This window comes from Bos javanicus, chromosome X, assembly GCF_032452875.1.
Source record: "Bos javanicus breed banteng chromosome X, ARS-OSU_banteng_1.0, whole genome shotgun sequence".
Classification (NCBI taxonomy): Eukaryota; Metazoa; Chordata; class Mammalia; order Artiodactyla; family Bovidae; genus Bos; species Bos javanicus.
The window spans coordinates 97,353,921-97,379,072 of record NC_083897.1 but is presented as its reverse complement, the minus strand read 5'-3'; the positions used below and the strand labels follow the sequence as shown (position 1 = coordinate 97,379,072).

Below are 25,152 nucleotides of genomic sequence, written 5' to 3'. Positions count from 1 at the left end.
GTAACCCCCAAAAATAAAGTCTGACACTGTTTCCACTATTTCCCCATCTATTTTCCATAAAGTGATGGGACCAGATGTCATGATCTTCGTTTTCTGAATGTTGAGCTTTTAGCCAACTTTTTCACTCTCCACTTTCACTTTCATCAAGAGGCTTTTGAGTTCCTCTTCACTTTCTGCCATAAGGGTGGTGTCATCTGCATATCTGAGGTTATTGATATTTCTCCCGGCAATCTTGATTCCAGCTTGTGCTTGTTCCAGTCCAGCGTTTCTCATGATGTACTCTGCATATAAGTTAAATAAGCAGGTTGACAATATACAGCCTAGACCTACTCATTTTCCTATTTGGAACCAGTCTGTTGTTCCATGTCCAGTTCTAACTGTTGCTTCCTGACCTGCATATAGGTTTCTCAAGAGGCAGATTTCTTAGCACTGCTTTTACTGAATCCCATAAGTTTAGGGTTTTTGTGTTTTCATTTTCATTCATTTCTATGCATATTTTGATCTTTTTTTTATTTTTTCTGTGATTTGTTGGTTATTGAGAAGCATGTTGTTTAGCCTCCATATCTTTGTATTTTTAATAGTTTTTTTTTTTTTTCCTGTAGTGACATCTGATCTTACTGCATTGTAATCAGAAAAGAGGATTGAAATGATTTAGATTTTTTTTGAATTTACCAAGGTTCAATTTATGACCCAGGATGTGATCTATCCTGGAGAAGGTTCCATGTGCATTTGAGATAAAGGTGAAATTCATTGTTTGGGGGTGAAATGTCCTATAGATATCAATTAGGTCAAACTGGTCCATTATATCATTTAACGGTTGTATCTCCTTGCTGATTGTCTGTTTACTTGCTCTATCCACAGGTGTAAGTGGTGTATTAAAGTGTCATACTACTATTGTGTTACTGTTAATTTCCCTTTTCATACTTGTTAGCATTTGACTTACATATTGTGGTGCTCCTATATTGGGTACATATATATTTATAATTGTTATATCTTCTTCTTGGATTGATCCTTTGATCATTATATAGTGTCCTTTTTTGTCTGTTTTCACGTCCTTTATTTCAAAGTCTATTTTATCTGATATGAGCATTACTACTCCTGCTTTCTTTTGGTCTCCATTTGAGTGAAATATCTTTTTCCAGCCCATCACTTTCAGTCTGTATGTGTCCCTTGTTTTGAGGTGTCTTGTAGACATGACACCTATATATGTCTTGCAGACAGCATATATAGGTGTCTTGTTTCTGTATCCATTCAGCCAGTCTTTGTCTTTTGGTTGGGGCATTCACCCTATTTACATTTAAGGTAATTATTGATAAGTATGAACCTATTGCCATTTACTTTGTTGTTTTGGGTTCGAGTTATACACCTTTCCTGTGTTTCCTGTCTAGAGAAGATCTTTTAGCATTTGCTGAAGAGTTGGTTAGGTAGTGCTGAATTCTCTCAGCTTTTGCTTGTCTGTAAAGCTTTTGATTTCTCCTTCATATCTGAATGAGATCCTTGCTGGGTATAGTAATCTGGGTTGTAGGTTTTTCTCTTTCATCACTTTAAGTATGTCCTGCCATTCCCTTCTGGCCTGAAGAATTTCTATAGAAAGATCAGCTGTTATCCTTATGGGAACCCCCTAGTGTGTTATTTGTTGTTTTTTCCTTGCTGCTTTTAATATTTGTTCTTTGTTTTTAATTTGATTAATATGTGTCTTGGGGTGTTTCACCTTGGGTTTATCCTGTTTGGGACTTTGGGTTTCTTGGACTTAGGTGGCTATTTCCTTCCCCATTTGAGGGAAGTTTTCCACTACTATCTCCTCAAGTATTTTCTCATGGCCTTAAACTTTGTCTTCTTCTTCTGGGACTCCTATGATTCAAATGCTGGGGCATTTAACATTGTCCCAGATGTCTCTGAGGTTGTCCTCATTTCTTTTAATTCTTTTTTTTTTTCCTCTCTGCTTCACTTATTTCCACCATTCTATCTTCAACCTCACTTATCCTATCTTCTGCCTCAATTATTCTACTCTTGGTTCCCTCCAGAGTGTTTTGATCTCAGTTATTGCATTATTCATTATTGATTGACTCTTTTTTGTTTCTTCCAAATCCTGGTTAAACATTTCTTGCATCTTTTCAGTCCTTGTCTCCAGACTATTTACCTGTAACTACATTTTGTATTCAGGATTTTGGATCATTTTTATTATCATTATTCTGAATTCTTTTTCAGGTAGACTCCCTATCTCCTCCTCTTTTGTTTGGTTTGGAGGGCATTTATGTTGTTCCTTTACCTGCTGAATATTTCTCTGCCTTTTCATCTTGTTTAGATAGCTATGTTTGGGGTGGCCTTTCTGTATGCTGGAAGTTTGTGGTTCCTTTTTATTGTGGAGATTCCTCCCTGTAGGTGGGCTTGGAAAAGTGGCTTGTCAAGGTTTCTTGGTTAGGGAAGTTTATGTTGGTGTTCTGGAGCTGCATATCTTCTCTCTTGAGTGCAATGAAGTGCTCAGTAGTAAGTTTTGAAGTGTCTATGAGTTTGGCATGACTTTTGGCCACCTGTATTTTAATGCTCAGGGTTATGTTCCTGCATTGTTTGAGAATTAGCATGGTACATCTTTCTCTGAAACTTGTTGGCTCTTGGGTGGAACTTGGTTTCATTGTAGGTATGGAGGCTTTTGGATGAGCTTTTTTAGATTAATGTTCCCTGGAGTCAGGAGTTTTCTGGTGTTCTCACGTTTTGGTTTTAAGCCTCCTGCCTCTGGCTTTCGTCTTATTCTTACAGTAGCCTCAACATGTCTCCATCCATACAGTACCAATGATAAAACATCTAGGTTAATGGTAAAAAGATTCTCCACAGTGAGGGACACCCAGAGAGGTTCACAGAGTTACATGGAGAAGAGAAGAGGGAGGAGGGAGATAGAGATGACCAAGAGGAGAAGCGAGGGAATCAAAAAGGGAGAGAGCAATCTAGCCAGTAATCAATTCCCTATGTACTCTCCACCGTCTGGAACACTCATTCTTAAAGGTACAAAACTGATAACAAATACCAAAAAGCAAAGATTAAAAATCTAGAGTCAACGTTAGACCCTCAAAAATACAATATTAAAAAAAAATCACAAAAGTTATATAATATATATATATATATGAAATTTGCTTTAAAAATAGTCTTTTTGCAAGTTAATAGTGGGTTATAAAAATAAAAATTAAAGGGGTAATAAAGAACTTAAAAATAAATTTTTAAAAAATTAAAAATGATAATAATAAAATATATCTAGGAATTTCTCTTGAGCTGTTGAGGGCAATGTTGTGTATGTTCAGTTTCAGATAGTTCCTTGTTCCAGCTCATGCTTCTTTTCAAGGTCTATAGGCCCTTTCCAATGTAGTCAATGCTAACTACAGGGTTTTAATCTGTTGCATCTGTCACTTCCAAAGTTGTTCCCTCTTCTTTGTTTATTTTGGCTGCCTCTGCTTGCAAGTCTCTTCAGTGTCTAATTTCCACTCTGTCACAAGGGGCAAGGGAGGTCATTTATTTAGGCTCACTTGTTCAGTTGTGCTGTGGTGAGGGAGGAACACTGCAGACAAATATCCCTGGTGTATATGGGGAGTGCTTGCAGTGTCTGCACCACACTGGGTTTGCCTCTGCTCATGGCGTGTGTGCTTTCCTGGTCTACACTGCTCAGGCTCCAGGTTGTTCTGTAGCGGAACTGTCTAAAGCAGGCCCTGGGTTGCATGCACTTCCCAGGTCTAAGCTGCTCAGGTTCAGGTTCTCATGTACTCCACAAAGACACAGACTCAGTTGGGTCTGCATTTTTTGCCATTCCCAGGTCTCAGCAGCTCAGACAACCAGGTTCTTGGTGAGCACAATCTCCCAGGAAGGCGATGAATCTTATCACCTCCCTGGTCCCAGCCCCTTGGTTTCCTGGGTGTACAGCAAGAGTGCCATCTCAGGTGTGCTGTATGTCTCCTCTGGGGAGCTGATCTCTGGCTCCAACTGTCCTGGTGGATGTCAATCGCCCAGGATCCCAGGAAGACTTGGTTAGCAACTGGTAGCCTGCTCTTGGTTTGGTGGAGGATGCCATCTCTGGGAATGAGATTGCCCTTTGCCTTCCAGCTCTGGCTGCCACCCACCTGCCTCTCTGCCTCTGGTGGGGGGATGGGCCAATCTGCAGACAGCTAGCTCTCCTCTGGCATTCTTTCAATCCTTTGTTCTGTGAGCAGGCCTGGCAGTGCCTTGGGTTAGAGCTTTTCATGGGAAAGCTCTCTCTCTCTCTCTTTTTCTCTCTCTCTGGCTATCCCACAGTTTGTGTTCCTATCTCATGGTAGCTCCCTCAGACTGTCCTCAGGGCATTCAGGCCTGGCCCTTACCCTAAGCATGCAGCTGGCGCCTCCCTGTTCAGCCCCTGCTCATTGTTGGGGGACATGAGCGTCTGAGCTACTTATCCACTGGGAGTTGTGGTTAGGTGCATTGTAATCTGTGGGCTATTCTTTTTTCCCTCCCAGTTATGTTGCCCTCTGAGATTCCAAAACTCCCCACAGACCTGGCGGTGAGAGGGTTGGTGTTTGGAAATTTCTCCTCCTTCACGACTCCCTCCCAGGGATGGATTCCATCCCTAACTCTTGTTTCTCTTTTTATCTTTTGTATTTTGTCCTGCTGCTGCTGTTGCTGCTAAGTCACTTCAGTCGTGTCTGACTCTGTGCAACCCCATAGACAGCAGCCCACCAGGCTCTCCCATCCCTGGGATTCTCCAGGCAAGAACACTGGAGTGGGTTGACATTTCCTTCTCCAGTGCATGAAAATGAAAAATGAAAGTGAAGTCACTCAATCGTGTCCAACTCCTAGCGACCCCATGGACTGCAGCCTACCAGGCTCCTCTGTCCATGGGATTTTCCAGGCAAGAGTACTGGAGTGCATTGCCATTGCCTTCTCTGATATTTTATCTTACCTCTTTTCAAAGAGAATGGGCTGCCTTTTTGGGTCCCTGGTGTCCTCTGCCAGCGTTCAGAAGTTGTTTTATGGAAGTTGCTCAGCATTCAAATGATCTTTTGATGCATTTGTGGGGGAGAAGGTGATCTCCCCATCCTATTCCTCCACCATCTTAGGACGACCCACCCCCATTATCATTTTTTAATTGGAGTATAATTGCTTTACAATGTTGTGTTAGTTTCTGATGTACAGCAATGTGAAACAGCTCTATGTATACATACATCCCCTGGGTCTTGAGCCTCCCTCCTGACTCTCCTGATTCCAGTCCTCTAGGTCATCACAGAACACTCAGCTGAGCTCCCTGTGCTATACAGCAGCTGCCAATCCGCTATTTTATATATACTGCATGGTAGTATATGTGTGTGTGTTAGTCGCTCAGTCGTGTCCCACTCTTTGCAACCCCATGTACTGTAGCCCAACAGACGCCTCTGTCCATGGATTTTCCAGGCAAGAATACTGGAGTGGGTTGCTATTTCCTTCTCCAGGGGATCTTCCCAACCCAGGAATTGAACCTAGGTCTCCTGCATTGCAGGCAAATTCTTTACTCTCTGATCCACCAGATATGTCAATGCTACTCTCTCATTTCATCCCACCCTCTTCTTCCTGTACTTATTCTAAACTGACAGCCAGTAAAGTTCAAATACATGCTTAAGAAACTACATTTTATACTCTCTTCCCCCACATTTTATTTTTTTATGTCTTATTTTATATGTTCATGTCCACCCCTTAACTGTTTATTTTACTGATTTTACAATTATGTCTTTTTTTTTTTGAATTCCAATTTGTGTTTTTATTTTTAAATAGCTTACACAAATTGATTCCTTTTTAATTGAAAGTTACTTGGTTTATTATTGTCTTTTAAGCTCATATTTGCTCGTGTAAGTGGTTGATCCATCACATCTACTATATATTAGCTTTAGCATAGTGGGATTTTTTCTTTTCTATAAATTCTTACTTGTAACATTTTCTTTTCTACTTAGAGGATACCTTCTAATACTTCCTGTAGGGTCAGGTGAGTATTGATGAACTTTTCCAGCTTTTGTCTGAGAAGTGCTTTTCCTCTCCTTCAATTCTGAATAAATTTTCTGGATATAGTATCATAAGTTGTAGGTTTTCTCCTTTCAGCACTTTAAATATATCATGCCAGTCACTTATGACCAGCAAAGTTTCTGTAGAAACATCAATTGATGGTTTCGCAGGAGTTCTCTTATATGTGATTCTTGTTTTTCTCTTGCTGCCTTTAAATTATTTTCTTTGTTTTTAACTTTTATCATTTTAATCATAATGTGTCTCTTTGAGTTCATGTTTGTGATTACTATTCTTCCTGTATCAGGAAATTTCTTCTGGAATTTTTCAGCCATAACTTCATCAACTACATTCTGTACTTCTTTCTCTCTTCTCCTTCAGGGACACTTATGTGAATATTACTGTGGTTGATGTTGTCTCATAGACCCCTTTAGCTATTCTCATTTTTTTTTAACTCTTTTTTTTTATTGTTCTGATTGGGTGGTTTCTATTATTCTATCTTCTAGTTCACTTATGCATTTGTTTGCATCACTTATTCTGCTGTTAATTCCTTCTAGTGTGTTTTTTATTTCAGTTATTGTATTCTTCAGCTCTGACCAGTTCTTTTTTATATTTTCTAATTGTTTGTTAAAATTTTCACTGAGCTTATCTATTCTTTTTCCAAGTTCATTTAGCATTCTTATTACTAATGCTTTGTACTTTTTATCTGGTAAATTATTTATCTTTGTTTTGTTAGGGTTTGGGGGGAGGGCAGGATTCTTGCCTTTCATTTGAAATATATTCCTTTATCTTTTCATCTTGTTTAAATTTATTTCTACAGAATTAAGTGAAACCGTTAGTACTCTGATCTTGAAGGAGTGTCCTTGTGTGGTAATGTCCCTATGCAGTCTGTGTATGCCCAGTGGCTTTGGTGGAAGAGTTGGATCTGAAATGGGCACAGGTCACATCTTCCCCTGGGTGTTCTGACAGCTACCACCTTAGTTGGAGGTAGGGTTGAATATGGAGAGGCTAGAGACAGAGGCATATGTGAGCTGGAGCTTCTCCCATGCTTAATGGTGGTCACCACCTTATTGGACATGGGGCTGAGGTCCAAGGTGCTGGAATAGAAGCCCTAAAGATTGGGTTCAAGCTGGTCCCTTTCCCTCTAAGTGTGCATTCTCCCCTAGCAACAGCACCTCCACCCTAGTGGAGAGCAGAACCAGAGCAAGTGGAGCTGGAACAGTAGCCCTGTGAGACCTGGAGTGCACCCTGGGGCAGTTGTGAGAAATACACCAGAGCCCCAGGCTGTTTTTAATATGCTTTCTTTGCTATGTTCTGGGATTAAGGAAGTGTGTGTACATACTCTTCATGATAAAGTCTCAGTTTCTCATAGCCCCTATAGTAAATCCCACTGATTTTCAAACCAGATAGGGGAGTCATCTTCCCAGTGTCAGATCCCAGGGCTGTGGTGCCAAACATGTGTCTAGAATCTCTGACTCCATAGGAAGTATCTCCAAGCTTATGACATCCCCTAGAATCTCTCACTCCATAGGAAGTATTTCCAAGCTTATGACATCCCCCTCTTCTTCTGTGTCCCCTGCTAGTGGTGTAGGTCCCAACATGATCATTTCTCCTCCTTACTTGACTCCTTGTGGCTCTTTCTTGACAGCTTTGGTTGTAGAAGAGACTTTCTGCTTTGTGCTTTGGAGGTGAGGATGAGAAGATCCCAGAACTTCTCCAACCTCCAGTTAGTTTTCAGTGAGAGTAACACCACCATTTTTACTGTGTTTGTGGGGGGGGGGGGGGGTTAACTCAATGTCCTCTTTCCCATCTTGCTTCTCCCATTTTCAAATATATTTAAAAATCATAACATAATAATACATTGTATAAAGAGGGCTAGATGTTGCCCCCTGTTTAATGAGGGAAAACTAGAAGCATAGTAACAAGAAAGTTGAATAACCTGTGCACGATATTCCAGTAATCAGAATAATGCTGTGGGCAGTGAAAAGCAGGGGCTGGTTTTTGTGTTCAAAGGACCAAAGGTATCTTTGCTTCCCCCCTCAATAGGCATAAACTGGAGTAATTCTTGGGGGGGAAGAGGTATGAATCTGCTAAAATCAATTTTTTACCAGATCAGACCACCCCAAATACTTTAGATTGGACCTATTTTCCAAGATCTGCCCTTCTTTAAGTGTTTTGTGCTTTGGAGGTGAGGATGAGAAGATCCCAGAACTTCTTTGAGAACTTTGACTTCATGGTGATATAAGATCTGCCTTGTCTTTGGAGTTATGTTAAAGCATTACTGATTATAAAGGATAATTTATGGTTATTTTGCTTTGTAAGGAATAATGAAGAGATTAATTACCGAGGTAATTAGTTTTGACACATCTAGTCAGTGCTGGTAGTAAACTGTCATGCTGATAGGAAGATGAACTTCTTTTTTTTAAGATTTTTTTTTATGTGGACTATTTTTTAAAGTCTTTATTGAATTTATTACAATATTGCTTCTATTGTTTATGTTCTGGTTATTTGGCCATGAGGCATGTAAGATCTTAACTCGCCCACCAGGGATTGAACCCGCACCTCCTGCACTGGAAAGCAAAGTCTTAACCACTGGATTATCAGGGAAGGCCCAGAAGATGAAATTTTGCAATTTGTAGTAGCTGATTTGCTACATTAAAGCTACCTCACACAATTTAAATAAAGCAAACAAATCAGCATTCAACCTTATTTTTAGGAACATGTTAAAATAGTGCATAATGGGTCACATGATTCTTTTTCCTAATTGCCAACTGTGGCCTTGTTAGCATCTCTCCCCTTGTCTGACTAAGAAAGTTACCATCTTTCATTTATTTATCCATTAAAGATTTACTGAGCCCTAAACTCTGCATACTAGGCCCTTTTGTAGGACTTCATTGCCACCTTGAAACGCTTATTGGGCATTTGATGTGATTTGTGGGATGCTCCTGGAGAAAGAAATGGTAACCCACTCCAATATTCCTGCTTGGGAAATCCCATGAACAGAGGAGTCTGGTAGGCTACAGTCCATGGGGTCACAAAAGAATCAGACACGACTTAGCCATTAAACAACAGCACGGGATACTCCAGTGGTGTGATTTTAATATATTCTCAATGGAATATTACAGGTGTTTTACACTTTTTCTTAACACAACTATTCTCACTATGTTAAAAAATTAGTATTATAGGCAGAACACCAGCTGAGAGCGAACAGGAGTACCTGATCAGTGGAAAAGAACCATGCAAAACTCTGTAGGATGAAGGAAGTAGGGGGAAAAACAGGAGTGTTAGTAGGACTGGACCTGCCCTTGGCGAGTAGGACAACTGAACTAGGGGTCTGATTCCCATATCAGGGCAGTTGTCTGGATCAGAGGACAAATATTTAAGGCTGAGAGTGAAGCAGCTGATCTGTGGCAGCCTAACTGGAATGTGAATCAGACAGTCCTTGCCACAGCCATAGGTACCCTGGATAGGGATGCAGGTCCCCTAGAAGGTTTAGTGGATGGGAGCTAGAGCACAGGGATTGTGGAGCAATCCCAGAAGAAAGGCTGCTGTTGACTGTGAAGAGATGGATCAAGGGGATGTGAGGGAGGAGACTGTGGTGGGAAAAGCCTGTGGAGGAAAGTCAGGCATCCATGGAAACAAGGCAATCCTACTGAGTCATGCACGGGGTTGGAGCCATCACCATAGCCTCTCTCTCCCCACATGCTAGCATCCTCAGCTGAACAATATAAAGTCTGGCCCATCAAGTGCCTGGTACATGGAACAACAGAATAGAACCCCACCTAGGGTGCCCCTTTAAGTGCCTGATGCACTGACCTACAGAGTAGGACCCCAGCCAGGGGCGGGGGAGTGGAGGGGTGGCAGGCCCTCTATATGCCTGATGCACCAAACAACAGAGAAGAACCTCAGGCAAGGGAGCCCTCAAAGTGCCTGAATGAGCAGGGCTATGGAGAAAGACTAGCCAAAAAGGCCTTCTGATCACCAGATACCAGAAGCTTGAAAAAAGACTCTGATAGGGCCATAACTCCTGTAGCTGAGGCAGTCCATGACTCTGAACACTTGAAGCCTTCAGGGTCCCTGTAACTCAAGCAATTGCACTACCTTCAGGCTCAACACTCACTGGGGCAGAGTTGCCACAAGCAAAAAATAGTCTTGCATCTGTGCACGCAAGGTCACTTTGGTCATGTCCAACTCTTTAAAACCCTGTGGACTGCCAAGCTTCTCTGTCAGTGGGGTTCTCCAGGCAAGAATACTGGAGTAGGTTGCCATACCCTTCTAGAGCACTATATTTTCTGCCGCCCTAGCCACCAACTCCCCTGAGTACCTGGCGCCGCCAGAGCCCTTGCAACCAAAGGAGCTGCACCACCTCCACTCCTGGCCCTCACTAGGGCAGACTCAAGTCCTCCAGCCAGCCTCAGGAGCAAACCTCAGTGGATGAGTCACATGCAGAGATGGAAATAAAATCACAATTGAAACCCAGGGGCAGTGCGGCTAAGGAAGAAGACCCAAAATCTCCCCACTGGCTGTACAAGCTGCAGATTAAATCCACACAATCAACTAGGCAGACTCTGTGTCTAAGGAATATACAAAAGGACTTTGAGAGCTCCACGAAAGAAAAAGCACTAATTCCGATACCTGTGGACATTGGAGGTAAGAACACCCAGGATTAGGACAAGATTTGAGTCTGGACCCCAAAGCAGGTCCAGAGACCAGGGCAGTGTTGAAGGGCATCCTAGGGAGGCGACGTCGACTGTGACTCCCAGTGAGGGAAAGGACGCTGACAGCAGAGACACGAGAAACATGTATTGTTCGTATATTTTGACTTGCTCTGTAGATTCTTTTGGACTTTTTCTTTTCTTTTTTTTTTTACTCTTTTACCCTCTGTTGTAGTTGTCGATTTTAATAGCACTATGAAATCTAATTATGCTTTTAAGTTTGTTTGTTTGTTTTTCAATCACACTTTTTCTTGCTGTTATAAACCTCTGCCTCTAGGGTGACTTTTTGCAGTTCTGTGGAGTTTTTTTTTTTTACTTCTTTTTTCCTCCAGTTGTTATTTTTTTCTTCTTCTTCTCTCTTTCTTTCAAATTTTAAATTAATTTTTTAACTTTTTATTTTTTCTACACTTGTTCCTTTGTTTGCTTTTCCTACTATTCTTTTTGCATTGAAGCTAATCTTTATCATATATGTCTTCTTTGTCTACCTCTATTTAATTTCACATTTCTATTCTTTCTTTCTTACCTTTCTTTTTCTCACCATATTTATTACTTTTGTTTTCATTGCTTTATTCCCCAGTTGGCACCTTGCTTGTTTTTGTTTTCTAGTTTGTGGTTTAGTTAGTTTTGCTCTTAACTTGTGGATATAATTCTTGGTTTCCTTTGTTTGCCATGTCAATCTTTATTTTTGTTTAACTATTTGCTTGTGGGTTTATATATATATATATATATGTATAAATATGTGTGTATATTCCATTATTTTAATGATAATTTACCTAATTCTGTAACTTCAATTTGTCTGGAGTTCATCTTTGGTTTCTCATTTCTGGGTATTTATATTAATCCCATCTAATGCCATAACAAGCCACCTGTGGGATCCTCGTCCCTGGCCAGAGACGAAGCCCTTAGACCTTGCAATGGGAGCGCTGACTCCAAGACCTTAGCCTACAAGAGGACACCTAACCCTAGTAAGTATCAAACAGTGAGAACTCCCACAAAGGCAACCACTTGTGTACAAGACCTGTCATTACCCACCTGGCAGGAGCACCCTCTGCAGGATCCCTCATCCAAACAACAAACAAGACAAAAATACAAACCAAATCATCAGCAGAAAGGATTACCACCTCACTGAGCCTATCGGGGGGGGGGGAAACTCAGCACAAATCTCACCCTACATGAAGCTTACAGAAACCACTGGACCAACCTTTATGGTGGCAGAAATCAAAAGGAAGAAAGAATTCATCCTTGAAGTCTGGGAAAAGAAGACTTCAAACACACTAAGTTAAAAAAAAAAAGTAATGAAAAGGCAGAGAAATGCTCCACAAATGAAGGAACAAACTATATACACAAGTTCAAATAAATGAAGAGGAAATAGACAAACTACCTGGAAAAGAATTCAGAATAATGATAGTAAAGCTGAACAAAAACCTTGAAAATAGAATGGAGAAAATGCAATACTCAATTAACAAAGACCTAGAAGAATTAAAGAATAAGCATACAGAGACAAACAACACAATTACTGAAATTGAAAAACCAATAGCAGAATATCTGTGAGCTGGAAGATAAAATGATGGAAATAACTGCTGAAGAGAAGAATAAAGTAAAAAGAGTGGAAGGAACTGAGAATAGTCTCAGAGACCTCTGCAACAATATTACGCAGACCAACATATGAATTATAGGGGTCTCAGAAGAAGAAGAAGAAGAGAAAAAGAAAGAGTATGAGAAAATTTTTGAAGAGGCTATAGTTGAAAATTCTCCCAACATAGAAAAGTAAATAGTCAATCAAGTCCAAGAGGTGCAAAGAGTCCCATACAGGATAAAACCAAAGAGAAACACCCTAAGATAGATACTAATTAAACTAATAAAGATTAAACACAAAAAAAGAATATTAAAAGCAGCAAGAGAAAAGCAACAAGTAACATAAAAGGGAAGCCCCATACATTTAACAGTGGATCTTTCAGCACAAACGTTGCAGGTCAGAAGGGAATGGCAGGATATATTTAAACAACTGAAAGGGGAAAATCAACAACCAAGAGTACTCTACCTGGCAAGGATCTCATTCAAAGTTGATGGAGAAATAAAAAGCTTTCAAGACAAGCAAAAGTTAAGAGAATTCAGTACCACAAAACAAGCTTTACAACAAATGTTAAGGGGACTTATATAGTCAAGAATACAAAAGAAGGAAAAGATCTATGAAATCAACCCCAAACAATTAAGAAAATGGCAATAGGAACAAATATATCAATAATTACTTTAAATGTAAATGCATTAAATGCTCCAAACAAAAGACACAGACTGGCTGAATAGATAGAAAAATAAGATCCATATATATGCTTTCTACAATAAACCCACTTCAGACCTAAAGACACATATAGATTAGAAATGAAAGGATGGAAAAATATATACCGTGCAAATGGAAAGCAAAATAAAGTTGGAGTAGCAACCCTCATATTGAACAAAGTAGACCTTAAAATTAAGAATGTTACAAGAGATAAGGAAGGACACTACATAATGATCAAGGGGTAAATCCAAGAGGAAGATATAACAAATGTAAATATCTATGCACTCAAAATAGGAGCACCTCAATACATAATCAGACAAACACTAACAGGCATAAAAGGAGAAATTGACAGTAAGACAATAATAGTAGGAGACTTTAACACCCCACTTACACCAATGGACAGATCATCAAAACACAAAATCAATAATGAAACATAAGTCTTAAATGATGCATCAGATGAGATGGATCTCATTGATATCTTCAGGACTTTCCATCCAAGTACAGAAGAATACACCTTCTTTCTCAAGTGCACATGGAACATTCTCCAGGATAGACCACATCTTGGGTCATAAGTCAAACTAAAGCAAATTTAAGAAACTTGTATAAATTTAAGAAATATGAATTTAAGTAAATAAGAAAATTGAAAATTTAAGAAGATTGTAAATTTAATTTAAGAAATTTCTCAGTAAATTTAAGAAAACTGAAATTGTTATCAGCATCTTTTCTGACCACAACACTATGAGACTAGATATCAATTACAAGAAAAAAAAAAACTGTAAAAAACACAAGCACATGGAGATTAAACAACACCTTTCTAAATAACAAACAGGTTACTGAAGAAATCAAAAGGGAAATTAAAACATTTCTAGAAACAAATGACAAATGAAAACATGACAACTCAAAATCTATGAGATGCATCAAAGGCAATTCTAAGAGAGAAGTTTATAGTAATACAATCCTACCTCAAGGAACAAGAAAAACATTGAATAGAACACCTAACTTTACACCTAAAACAACTGGAAAAAAAGAATAACAAAAAAAAATTAGCAAAAGGAAAGAAATCATAAACACCCAAGCAGAAACAAATCAAAAAGAAATGAAAGAATAGTACAGATTAATAAAACTAAAAGCTGGTTCTTTGTGAAGATAAACAAAATTGACAAACCCTTAGCCAGTCTCATGAAGAAAAAAAAGAGAGAAGAATAAAATCAACAAAATTAGAAATTAAAAAGGAGAGGGTACAACAAACAGTGCATAAATACAAAGGATTATGAGACAATTATGAATGACTATATGACAATAAAATGGATAACCTGGAAAAAATGGACAGATTCTTAGAAAAGTTCAATCTTTCAAGAGTGGGCCAAGAAGAAATAGAAATTATGAACAACCCAGTCCCAAGCACTGATATCGAAAATGTGATCAAATATATCCCAAAAAGCAAAAGCCCAGGACCAGATGGCTTCAAAGGAGAATTCTGTCCAACATTTAGGGAAGAGTGAATGCCTATCCTTCTAAAACTATTTCAAGGAATTTCAGAGGAAGGAACACTTACAAACTCATTCTATGAGGCCACCATCACCCGTTTATCAAAACCAGACAAACACAAAAATAAATAACAAAATTACAGGCCAATATCACTGATGAACATAGATGCAAAAATCCTCTACAAAATTCTACCAAGTAGAATTCAACAACACAATCAAAACCTCATAACACCATGATCAAGTTGGGTTTATTCCAGGGATGCAAGGATTCTTTAATATATGCAAGTCAATCAATGTGATAAGCCATATTAACAAACTGAAAGATAAAAACCATATGATAAACATAATAGATGCAGAAAATGCCTTTGACAAAATTCAGCACCCATTTATGATTAAAACTCGTCCAAAAATGGGCATAGAAGGAAACTACCTCAACATAGTTAAGAACATATATGATAAGACCACAGCAAACATTATTCTCAATGGTGAAAAACTGAAAGCATTCCCCGTAAGATCAGGAACAAGACAAGGGTGTCAACTCTCACTGCTATTATTCAAAATAGTTTTGGAAGTCCTAGATAAAGCAATCATAGAAGAAAAAGAAACAGAAGAAATCCAGATTAGAAAAGAAGTAAAGCTCTCACTGTTTGCAGATCACATGATACTATACATAGAAAACTCTAAAGATAATATCAGAAGAACTAGAGCTAATCAGTGAATTTAGCAAAGTCACAGGATACAAAATCAATACACAGAAATCACTTCCATTCCTATATACTAACAATGCAAAGTCAAAAAAGAATTAAGGAATCAATCCCATTCACCATTGCAAAAAAAAAAAAAAAAAAAAAGAAACAAATATCTAGGAATAAACCTACCTAAGTAGACAAATAAAGAAGGCAATGGCACCCCACTCCAGTACTCTTGCTTGGAAAATCCCATGGATGGAGGAGCCTGGTAGACTGCAGTCCATGGGGTCGTGAAGAGTCGGACACAACTGAGTGACTTCACTTTCACTTTTCACTTTCATGCATTGGAGAAGGAAATGGCAACCCACTCCAGTGTTCTTGCCTAGAGAATCCCAGGGACGGGGAGCCTGGTAGGCTGCCATCTATGGGGTCGCACAGAGTAGGACACGACTGAAGTGACTTAGCAGCAAGTAGACAAAAGAACTGTATACAGAAAATTATGACACTAATGAAAGAAACCAAAGTGACATAAACAGATGGAAAGATATTCCACGTTCCTGGGTAGGAAGAATCAATGTTGTGAAAATGACTATAGTACCAAATACAATCTAGAAATTCAACGTAATCCCTATCAAATTACCAATGTCATTTTTCATAGAACTAGAACAAAAAAATTCACAATTCATATGGAAACTCAAAAGATCCTGAATAGCCAAAACAGTCTTGAGAAAGAAGAATAGAGCTGGAGGAATCAACCTTCCTGACTTCAGATTATACTACAAAGCTACAGTCATCAAGACAGTATGGTACTAGCACAAAAACAGAAATATAGACAAATGGAACAAGTTAGAAAGTCCAGAAATAAGTCCATGCACATATGGGCACCTTATTTTTGACAAAGGAGGCAAGAATATACAATGGGGCAAAGACAGCCTCTTCAATAAATTATGCTGGGAAAACTGGACAGCTACATGTAAAAGAATGAAATTAGAACACCTCCTGACACCATACACAAAGATAAACTCAAAATTGATTAAAGACCTAAATGTAAGTCCAGAAACTATAAAACTATTGGAGGAAAACATTGGCAGAGCACTCAGTGGCATAAATCAAAGCAAGGTACTCTATGACCCACCTTCTAGAGTAATGGAACTTTAAAAAAAAAGTAAACAAGTGGGATCTAATTAAACTTAAAAGTTTTTGCACAGCAAAGTAAACTATAATCAAGGTGAAAAGACAACCCTCAGAATGGGGGAAAATAATAGCAAGTGAAACAACTAACAAAGGATTAATTTCCAAAATATACAAGCAGCTCATACAGCTCAATATCAGAAAAACAGACAACCCAGTAAAAATGTGAGGGAAAGACCTAAGCAGCCGTTTCTCCAAAGAAGACATTCAGATGGCTAACAAACACATGAAAATATGCTCAACATCACTCATTATCAGAAAAATATAAGTCAAAACTACAATGAGATATCATCTCACACTGGTCAAAATGTCCATCATCAAAAAATCTACAAGCAATAAATGCTGGAGAGGATGTGTAGAAAGAGAACCCTCTTGCACTGTTGGTGGGAATGTAAATTGATAGAGCCATTATGGAAGATGGTATGGAGATTCCTTGAAAAACTAGGAATCAAACCACTATATTACCCAGCTGTCCCACCCCTCGGCAAATACCCTGAGGAAACCAAAACTGAAAAAGACACATGTACCCCAATGTTCACTGCAGCACTATTTATAATAGCTAGAACATGGAAGCAACCTAGATGTCCATCAACAGATGAATGGATAAAGAAGTCATGGTACATATACACAGTGAAATATTACTCAGCCATAAAAAGGAACACATTTGCATCAGTTCTAATGAGGTGAATTAACCTAGATCCTATTATATAGAGTGAAGTAAGTCAGAAAGTGAAAGATAAATATTGTATACAAACACACATATATAGAATCTAGAAAGAGGGTACTGAAGAGTTTATTTGCAGGGCAGCAGTGAAGAAACAGACATAGAGAACAGACTTATGGACAGAGGGAGAGGGGAGGAGAGGGTGAAATGTATATAGAGAGTAACGTGGAAACTTATATTACCATATGTAAAATAGATAGCCAGTGGGAATTTGCTGTATGTCTCAGGAAACTCAAACAGGGGCTCTGTATCAACCTAGAGAGGTGGGATTGGGAGGTAGATGGGAGGAAGGTTCAAAAGGGAGGGGACATATGTATACCTATGGCTGATTCATTTGAGGTTTGACAGAAAACAACAAAATTCTGTAAATCAACTATCTTTTAATTAAAATATAAATAAATTTTTAAAAATTAGTATTGTAATATAGATGCATTAAAATATTAACAGTGTTTGTTTCTCAGTGGTAGAAAAATGTTTGGATTTTGCAAGGGTTCTTTCTTTATTTCCTTTATATTTTATGTATTTTCTACATTTTATAAGTATGTATTACTTTTATAATAATGAAAGGATCTTTTAAACAAGGAATTTGATAGGATAAAATATAATAGCTATTGGGTATCCAACAGCTATGGTTATTCTTGCATTTATTTCTGGTCTTAGACTACTTGTAACACTGCAGAGTCAAGTGAAATGAAATCCCATTCCCTTCCTCCAAATCTCCCCTGTAATGGCAATTCTGATGATTTTCCTGAGTTCATGTTATATTTATCAGCACTATAGCAGTGGGAAAAAATCGCAGCTGAGTATCTTCCCTACATGTCTGTTTTATACGGGATTCATCCAATAATAACCCTTTAGGAGCCTTGAGCTTCCCCAATTTACTCGCCCAATTTTTTAGAAGAAATCAGTGGTAGCTGTTTCTAAGGCTACCTCATAGTTGTTTGGCAGTTAAATATATTTTCCTGTCAACTAAAAAAAAAAAAAAAATGATGCACAATGTGAGAGTCGCAAGTTAAGTTTCATTTGGGGCAAAATGAGGACTTCAGCTGGGGAGACGGCACCTCAGATAGCTCTGATAAGTTGCTTCAAAGAAGTAGTGGGGGACGTTCAATATATATGATTTTGGTGGTCAATATATATGATTTTGGTGAAGTTCAGTGCAATCAAGCACTGATTTTACAAAAATTTTTCTGCTAATTATGAGGAGCTAATGTAACCATGAAGGGATTTAGTGCTTTTCTAGATATGAAGAGATGCAAGGATTGGGATCATGAAATCAATTCCTGAAAATATTTAACTATCTAAAGACTTGTTCCATAAGTCTCCCTGGACCACAAAGTGCCTCATTCTCCACACTAAACTCCCTTCAGGGTGTCAAAGGTCAATAGCTGCAGCAGCACAGGATTCAATTTCTGTAGAGGCAGATTGAAAATGCCCTTGGCAAGTGCCAATTTGTAGTTGACAGGCTCTGCTCATGGTGATAAATTCAAATATACTTTGGGAGGCATTTCATGACCATTTCATTCCACAGTGCTAAGAAGGCTCATTCCTAGTTCTGGAGAAGATTTTGCTAATAGGCCACTCAATGTGGTATTACTGGACTAGTTCTTAATTGTTGAAGATCTCTGGACACCTGTCTTCTAGTTATGGTCCAGGAAAATGTTCCCTCTTATTGCATCTTCTGATATCTAGAGTTACACTCTTACAATCATTGATAACATACAGAACTATATATTTGATCAACTGCTGCAAGCCACCTAGTCATCATTTTTGTTGGAGGCTCAGTTCCATAGTTGGTAATTGTAAGGAAAAAATCCCGTAGAACAGACAAAATACAAACTGTAACATTAATGGAGTTATAAGTAAATATTTCAGGCAAGAGCTTTCCACTAAAAACCAGTTTTTGAAAACATTGTCAAGACTAGGGAATGGGTCACTTAAGGCAGAAATCTGATTTTTCATATGGTTTCTTAAATGTGTTGTATTAGAGGAATTATTAGGTATGAAAACACAGCATTCAGCTTGAATTATGGCACAGGAACCTCCCTGAGATGCTATAAGAATGTCATTCAGTTTTATAGCACTGCTTTTTCCATCATAGAGTCTTCAGAATTCAATAGGTTAATAGCCTGGTTACTATCATTTAGTTTGTTGAGTGAAAGTTGTCAAGACTTCGATATGGCTAATTATATCCTCCAATCTTATTGAAAACACAAAAATAGCTGCCAATAGTCATAAAAGTGGAATAGAGATCTCTTGACCCATTGGGCTCACACCAATTGTAGATTGGCTTGGATCACCTCTAATTTGTTACATATGTGACCTTGAGTACATGGGAATCCCAGGATACACCTTCTTATCCATCTAGGTGGAAGCCAAGGCCACAAGTTAGTACTACAAATCCACTGAGTTCCATTAGGTACAACCCAGTGAATCTCTGGTCTGATCCAGTCAGTTCCATGCTAATCATTGCCTCTAAGGGTAATAATACATAGGCATTGTTAAAAGGCATCCAGCCTAGCTTCTTAATGTTACTAGTTTGATCATCCTTAGTATGATTTAGTTGTTCCCAACATAAAGGAACTTTTAAACTTAAATGACTATAGCCTGGTGTTAACCATATAGATTCATCCCATAATGGTGGGAGCTTTCCTTTTAATAGATGAGAGGTTACAGTTTTTGATTGAGACTTAGCTTATCATTCTGATTGAGCTTGAGTGACCTTAAAAGAAAATTTAAATCTATGGCCAGGGTCAGAGCAGGTATTATTAATTGGCCAGGTCCATCTAGCAGTATCATGAGTAGGCAGAACAGGACTGAATTCTCCTTCTTCTAAAATAAACTTCCTAAGGGTCATCCAATTAGAGCCTTGGAGTGGAGAAATACATTAAGAAAATTTAGAAGTATTAGACATAGATAATTGGCAACAAATCCAACAACTGGACTGATATTTTAAAATTAGCATAAGATTGTGTCCATGATAGAAAACATTTGATTTATATGCAAAAGTCCAAGAAGTCAAGAAAATGTTATAAATGATCATACAACCCAGGTCCAGCATCTTTGGCACGCTGTCTGCTTCTGATGTCATCTTCTTCTTGTCCTGGTGTGAGTGTAGCTCCTCCTCTATTTGAGTGTCATTGTAAAGTGAGTTTGAAATCAGCAGTCCTCTCAGTGTAGGGGCCTTTGAAATTGGAAATTAATCCAAGAGTCAATTTCCCTTCAATTTCCCTGAGCTTTTGAGCTAGTTAGAGTACTTGATAAGAATGTCCTTCCATCCAGGTTGGAGACAGCCCTTTAAATTATGTCTTTTCTAGTATATAATACACAATTTCCTTGTTTCAGATCATGGGGCATCTGATCTTCATCCAAAGATTACTGAGCTAAGCTTCAGAAAAAAAAAGCTTTGAGTATCCTTTAACAATACAATTAAATTTTACATTTATGTAGCATAAAAGCAAAGAACTATCCAGGAAGTGAGTGTTAGTAGATACAGCCCTTCATTAACAAATGCATTTAACATTCATTGAAACATCTTTTTCTCCCTAAAATTATCCTCATTTTTACCAAATATAACCAAACTAAACTAGTTTGTTTTAAAAATAAGTCTGGTTTCAATAAATTTGGCTTGATGACTTATATAAATATAATTGATCATAGACTTTTTTGTTTTGCTGAAACTTTTATAAAGAGTCTCAAACTGAACTTTTAAAAAACATCTCAGGGTTAGGAAACTCACACCAAAGGCACATCACAGATTTTGCCTAACAGATCTAGGTCAATTTCTCCCTTCTCAATTTCTCCAAAATTCTTTGAGATTTCTGTACCTGTTTGAGACAGCCTTCCTGGCTTATCTGATAAAGCTACTGGAAACCTAAGAGTTTCCAATCTCTGGAGGGATCTAATAGAAAAGGTGAATGTTTTAATTTTGCTTAAAAAAGTATAATTTCACTAAATTACTCTAAATCATAACTAGAGGGGAAGGGATTCCTTACACTTGGAAAAGACGGATTCAAATCAGTAATTTTTCAGCTAGAAACCATAAAAGTTATAAGCATATTCATCCATTAACTGAGTCCTTTTTTTAATCTTTTAAGAAGCAATCAGGCTTCCCAATAGAATCTTTTACCTTCTTTCCCAGTCCAGAATTATGGTCTGAAAGTCAGAAATCCAAAAGTCTTTTTTATAAATCTTGAAGAGGAAACATTTTTGCAAAAGCAGCAAAATAAAACCATAACTGTCAATAATGACAAAAGACTTTAGAAGAAATGTTTAAAATCTTATTACAATGCATTAACAAAGAAATTTGGTTACTGCTGTGACAGCACTTTAAGATAGTATCTAGAATTATGGCTGATAAAATTTTCCCAGGACATATCAGAATTTTAGAAACTAAATATAATTTCTAGGATATCTATATTAGTAATATTTACCACACAACATAACCTGAGGAGATTTATTACTCATCTGACAATCTGTCCCATGTAATCCAACATATCCAATGGACCTAAGGAGGAGCCTGGTAGGCTGTAGTCCATGGGGTCGTGAAGAGTCGAACACGACTGAGCAACTTCACTTTCACTTTTCACTTTCATGCATTGGAGAAGGAAACGGCAACCCACTCCAGTGTTCTTGCCTGGAGAATCCCAGGGAAGGGAGAGCCTGGTGAGCTGCCATCTATGGGATCGCACAGAGTCGGACACGACGGAAGCGACTTAGCAGCAGCAGCAGCAATTAGCTGAATATCTCTCAATGGGATGTTTCAGGGACCCCAAAGTTAGCTAGAGGTCAAAGTTAGCATCCCGAAGTTAGCTAGAGGTCAAAATTGCTTCATTAGAATTTTATTTAGGAAGCTTTCTCAATAAATATCAAAAGGGTTCAAAATACTCAAATAGGATCATAGGTCACTATGAAACAATAGTTATTCACTTAGCGAAAGTAGCAATAAAAGATTTGAAAGGCAAATACAGAACAGATCATTTATGAGGTAAAAAAAGTTAAAAATCTTTTATCAAATGCAGTTCAATATCTGAAGAAAGCTTGTCCTCTTAACCAACAGAAAGCCAAATTCAAGTTTTACAGAAACTTACTTTTAAATTCATTTACTTAATTAAATTGATTTTAAACTGAGTAAGTCTTGACCATGCACAAAACTCTTTTCTAATGGTCCACTTTCCACAAACCTTGTTACACTTTCTGTATTCATAATTTTATTTCCCATTCAGAAATATCACCTGTAAGTCAGACCTACTTCCTTTTCCCTTCAGTTCAGTTCTGTTGCTCAGTCGTGTCCGACTCTTTGCAACCCCATGAACTGCAGCACGCCAGGCCTCCCTGTCCATCACCAACTCCCGGAGTTCACCCAAACCCATGTGCATTGAGTCGGTGATGGATCCAGCCATCTCATCCTCTGTCATCCCCTTCTCCTCCTGCTCCCAATCCCTCCCAGCATCAGGGTCTTTTCCAATGAGTCAACTCTTCGCATGAGGTGGCCAAAGTATAGGAGTTTCACCTTTAGCATCAGTCCTTCCAAAGAACACCCAGGACTGATTTCCTTTAGAATGGACTGATTGGATCTCCTTGCTGGCCAAAGGACTCTCAAGAGCCTTCTCCAACACCACAGTTCAAAAGCATCAATTCTTTGGCGCTCAGCTTTCTTCACAGTCCAACTCTTACATCCATACGTGACCACTGTAAAAATCATAGCCTTGACTAGATGGACCTTTGTTGGCAAAGTAATGTCTCTGCTTTTGAATATGCTATCTCGGTTGGTAATAACTTTCCTTCCAAGGAGTAAGTGTCTTTTAATTTCGTGGCTGAAATCACAATCTACAGTGATTTTGGAGCCCCCAAAAAGAAGTCTGACACTGTTTCCACTGTTTCCCCATCTATTTCCCATGAAGTGATGGGACCGGATGACATGATCTTAGTTTTCTGAATGTTGAGCTTTAAGCCAACTTTTTCACTCTCCTCTTTCACTTTCATCAAGAGGCTTTTTAGTTCCTCTACACTTTCTGCTATAAGGGTGGTGTCATCTACATATCTGAAGTTATTGATATTTCTCCCGGCAATCTTGATTCCAGCTTGTGCTTCTTCCAGCCCAGTGTTTCCCATGATGTACTCTGCATATAAGTTCAATAAGCAGGGTGATGATATACAGCCTTGATATACTCCTTTTCCTATTTGGAGCCAGTCTGTTTTTCCATGTCCAGTTCTAACTGCTGCTTCCTGACCTGCATACAGGTTTCTCAAGAGGCAGGTCAGGTGGTCTGGTATTCCCACCTCTTTAAGAATTTTCCACAGTTTATTGTGATCCACACAGTCAAAGGCTTTGGCATAGTCAATAAAGCAGGAATAGATGTTTTTTTCTGGAACTCTCTTGCTTTTTCGATGATCCAGTGGATGTTGGCAATTTGATCTCTGGTTCCTCTGCCTTTTCTAAAACCACCTTGGACATCTCAAAGTTCACGGTTCACATATTGCTGAAGCCTGGCTTGGAGAATTTTGAGCATTACTTTACTAGTGTGTGAGATGAGGACAATTGTGCAGTAGTTTGGGCAGTCTTTGACATTGCTTTTCTTTGGGATTGGAATGAAAACTGACCTTTTCCAGTCCTGTGGCCACTGCTGAGTTTTCCAAATTTGCTGGCATATTGAATGCAGCACTCTCACAGCATCATCTTTCAGGATTTGAAATAGCTCAACTGGAATTCCATCACCTCTACTAGCTTTGTTCATAGTGATGCTTTCTAAGCCCCACTTGACTTCACATTCCAGGATGTCTGGCTCTAGGTGAATGATCACACCATCGTGATTATGTTGGTTGTGAAGATCATTTTTGTACAGTTCTTCTGTGTATTCTTGCCACCTCTTCTTAATATCTTCTGCTTCTGTTAGGTCCATACCATTTCTGTCCTTTATTGAGGCCATCTTTGCATGAAATGTTCCCTTGGTATCTCTAATTTTCTTGAAGAGATCTCTAGTCTTTCCCATTCTATTGTTTTCCTCTATTTCTTTGCACTGATCACTGAGGAAGACTTTCTAATCTCTCCTTGCTATTCTTTGGAACTCTGCATTTAGATGCTTATACCTTTCCTTTTCTCCTTTGCTTTTGGCTTCTCTTCTCTTCACAGCTATTTGTAAGGCCTCCTCACACAGTCATTTTTCTTTTTTGCATTTCTTTTTCTTGGGGATGGTCTTGATCCCTGTCTCCTGTACAATGTCGCGAACCTCCGTCCATAGTTCATCAGGCACTCTATCCATCAGATCTAGTCCCTTAAATCTATTTCTCACTTCTGCTGTATAATCATAAGGAATTTGATTTAGGTCATTCCTGAATGGTCTAGTGGTTTTCCCTACTTTCTTCAATTTAAGTCTGAATTTGGCAATAAGGACTTCATGATCTGTGCCACAGTCAGCTCCTGGTCTTGTTTTTGCTGACTGCATAGAGCTTCTCCATCTTTGGCTGCAAAGTATATAATCAATCTGATTTCGGTGTTGACCATCTGGTGATGTCCATGTGTAGAGTCTTCTCTTGTGTTGTTGGAAGAGGGTGTTTGCTATGACCAGTGCGTTCTTTTGGCAAAACTCTATTTGCCTTTACCCTGCTTCATTCCACATTCCAAGGCCAAATTTGCCTGTTACCCCAGGTGTTTCTTGACTTCCTACTTTTGCATTCCAGTCCCCTATAATGAAAAGGACATCTTTTTTGGGTGTTAGTTCTAAAAGGTCTTGTAGGTCTTCATAGAACCGTTCACCTTCAGCTTCTTCAGCATTACTGGTTGGGGCATAGACTTGGATTACTGTGATATTGAATGGTTTGCCTTGGAAACGAACAGAGATCATTCTGTTGTTTTTGAGACTGCATCCAAGTACTGCATTTCAGACTCTTTTGTTGACCATGATGGCTACCCCATTTCTTCTAAGGGATTCCTGCACGCAGTAGTAGATATAATGGTCATCTGAGTTAAATTCACCCATTCCAGTCCATTTTAGTTCGCTGATTCCTAGAATGTCAACATTCACTCTTGCCATCTCCTGTTTGACTACTTCCAATTTGCCTTGATTCATGGACCTAACATTCC

General features: G+C 38.6%; 1 protein-coding gene across 2 annotated transcripts in view; it reads left to right on the top strand.

Annotated features, from left to right (window-relative positions):
• The window catches only part of ZC3H12B (zinc finger CCCH-type containing 12B), a 257,381-nt gene that overhangs the window by 214,695 nt on the left and 17,534 nt on the right, over positions 1–25,152 (top strand). The gene's annotated exons all lie outside the window — the stretch shown is intronic.